The sequence below is a fragment of the Belonocnema kinseyi genome, chromosome 8, assembly GCF_010883055.1.
Source record: "Belonocnema kinseyi isolate 2016_QV_RU_SX_M_011 chromosome 8, B_treatae_v1, whole genome shotgun sequence".
Taxonomy (NCBI): domain Eukaryota; kingdom Metazoa; phylum Arthropoda; class Insecta; order Hymenoptera; family Cynipidae; genus Belonocnema; species Belonocnema kinseyi.
Genome location: NC_046664.1, coordinates 82,397,962 through 82,401,245, shown reverse-complemented (window position 1 = coordinate 82,401,245; position 3,284 = coordinate 82,397,962). Strand labels below are relative to the sequence as shown.

At 39.5% G+C, this 3,284-nt stretch overlaps 1 protein-coding gene across 1 annotated transcript in view; it reads left to right on the top strand.

Annotated features, from left to right (window-relative positions):
- LOC117178576 overlaps nucleotides 1-3,284 on the top strand; it is a 7,591-nt gene that overhangs the window by 3,831 nt on the left and 476 nt on the right. The window lies entirely within an intron of this gene.

Here is a 3,284-nt window from a genome sequence, read left to right as displayed (position 1 = left end):
TGGGAAGTGCCGCATATACTGGAACTTTATATTCTCGACAATTGTTTCTGTTGCTCACTCGAGGCCTGACATTGTTCTTCTTGACTTCGAGAAGCGAACCATTTTCGTTACCCAATTTTCCGCACCAGCTGAAAAAAACATCATAACCAAGGAGAATGAAAAGAGAGAGAGGTATCGAGACCTTATAAGGGAGTTGCCACGATTGTACCCGGAATATTCTGACAAACTAATGGTCCTTATCATCGGCGCTCTTGCAGGTGCCAAGCTTTCACTTGTTAAAGGCCTAAAAAGCATCCCTGCGTGTCAACAATATGCTAAAACACTTGCGGGAAAAATGCAGAAGGCGGTTGTCCTTGGGTCGCTCCGTGTTCTTAGGGTGCACGAGGCTTTTACTGGATCGTCGTATTGCTTCCTTTACAGACTGTAATGACCTATTTCACGGTCGTGAGCCATTTGAGCATTTTGAAATATTATTTGAAATATATCTAAGAATTGTATTTTGTAGTTGAGGTATTTCGTGTATTTTCTTGAAATCACATTCTAATAACAGCATATAAAAATTCTTTTATAAGTCCAGGAATTTCATTTTTAAAGACTGGGAGTAAAAATGAGTGAAAAAAGGGTGGTACGATTTTAATAATAAACATTGGACTGTGCTGTACACTGTGTTTGTACAGAATTCTGTGCAGTAGAGTGATTACTGCTCATACCTGCGCAAAAGAGACATGTGGAAATTGTGACTCCGCAGTAGATACATATGATACTTAGGACTGCACATTAGGTGTTTATGATAAATATACCTGTGCAGTAGATATTTGTAACAAATTAGACTGTGCGGTGGATATCTTAGATACGTAGGGATGCGCAGTAGATATTTGCAAAAAATAGACTTTGTCGTACACTGTTTTTTTAAAACATGTTGCGCAGTAGAGTCTTGAAGTGCTTATAACTGCGAATAAAGTAATATATTATTTGAGGCTGCGGAGTAGATACATATGATACTTAGAACTGCGCAGTAGATATTTATGAGAAATAGAAATTCCCAGTATATATTTATGGGAGACACAGCTGCGCATTATACTTTTGTGATAAATCTACTGCGCGGTAGATATCTTAGAAGTGTAGGGATGCGCAGGAGATATTTGTAAAACAGCAGCCTGTGCCGCAACTGTTTTTGCACATTATGTTGCGGAGTAGAGCCATGCAGTATTCAGAGATGCGCAATAGAGACATATTGCAAGTAAGGCTGAATCGTAGGTACATATAGCTAAGTAGTGTAATTTTATAATAAATAAGGCTGTGCAGTGTTATTGGTGATAAATTGGACTACTGAATGTGTATTTAAATTGTAAGTATCTACTCTACATCCGAAAATATCTCAGATCTCTGCTGCATAGCATTACACGCTGAATATCTCTGATGCGCACCCCTATATACACACGGACTGTAATACGTATTGAGAAACCCTACATATAGTACATATCTACTACGGGATTTTCTGTACCACATGTGTCTACCGCGTACCCCTTTCTACTTCAGGATTGAACTGCGAAGCTGTTTGATTCCTGCACATCGCATAACTCTATTGCGAATTTCTGCGCAATCCTGTACACTTAAGTACTCTACCAAGCAGGCCTGTAAATTACAGGATTGTAATGTGCATCCATGCAACGCACATGACTCTACTGTGCACCCCAATGTACAGCATAACGGTACTGCGCAGCTCGATGTACTTCAGGACTGTAGCGCGTAGCTATATGAGCCATCTATTGCAACTGCGCACCCCTACATATCGAAAGTCTTAAATGCGCAGTATTTCATACCGTGAATATTTACTGCGTGTCTCTAAATGTAGGTCTTTACTATTTATACTTATGTGACACGCATATCTGATGTGCACTTCAAGTTCGGCAGGATTTACAGCTCATATCTAAGCGTTATCAATTTCTACGACACAGCCCTGCTCATCACATGACTGCTGCGCAGCCTTAAAAATTTCAAGGTTCTAATGTACATTCATACGTATCACAGCGTTCAACTGCGCAGCCACAGACATAACAAGGGTCTAATGCGCAGCCATGCGTATCACACGACTAAGCTGCATCTTACTGAAAAGTACAGGAGTCTACTGCACAAACGTGCACATAACCGGACTCAATTATGCATCTCTTAACATTAGAAGGTTCTAATTAGCACGCATGCGCATCGCAGTACTCAACGGCGCATCCATGAATATTACAGAATTCTACTGCACAACCGTGCACATAACCGGACTTCACTGCGTAGCCATGTACAGTACATAACTCTGCTGCAAGACCCTGTGTATTACAGCACTTTACTGTGCAGTTTAATGCATTCAATAATGACACTGCGCCGATGTACATACTAAAACACTGTACTTCGCACTCGTACATGTTTTCTACATGTAGTAGGCCTTTATTGTGCACAATTGCAAACCACACGTGTGTGCCGTGCATCCCTACGTACTTCTGAATTTACTGCGCATCTCTACGCATTATAAATATATAATGCGCAGCCCTTAAGACTTCATGGCTGCACTGTTCATCCTAATGTACCACATAATGGTACTGCGCATCTATATGTACAGTATTGTAGGATTAATCCCCCACCCCCTGCCTCAAATTGATTTCCGCTCTTTCCTCTCCCAACCCCCTCTCCAAACCACCACTTACTGCCCCTCCTCTCATAAACATAAACATTCTCTCCTCTCTCTCTATCTCCCTAATCTCTCCGCTCTTTGTCACTCTTTTTCACTCCCAATCTTTCACTATAAAATTTCTACACTTATTGTACACTCTAGGGATTTGTAAAATAATTTTTATATGCTGATTTTTCGAAAATCTGAATGTAGTTTGCATTTCAGATATCTCAAATACAATTTTTGTGAACTACTACTCAGCTCTGCTTATGGGTTAACCCCAGGGAAAATAAGCGGATTAATGGATCAATCTGAAGAGTATTTTAAGGCATAAGGTTAATCGTTAATTTTTCTGTATTCTATATGTTTGCACACGTACTACTTGTAGTCTGTTCGTGCTATTCATTTGTTTTTTCATTCAGCTTTACACGTGCAGTAGTTTTCCGTCATTTTAAGTTTTCGGGTGTAAATTTACACACATAGTCTTATCATTATTTTGCTAATCATTCAAGAATTATATGTAGGTAGGTAGTAAATATATTTTTATCTTTAAAACTGACTCCAGTGAAATTTAAACATCTCAGAACGTTAAGCTGGACGCCCATAGTCTATAAGATAACGATTT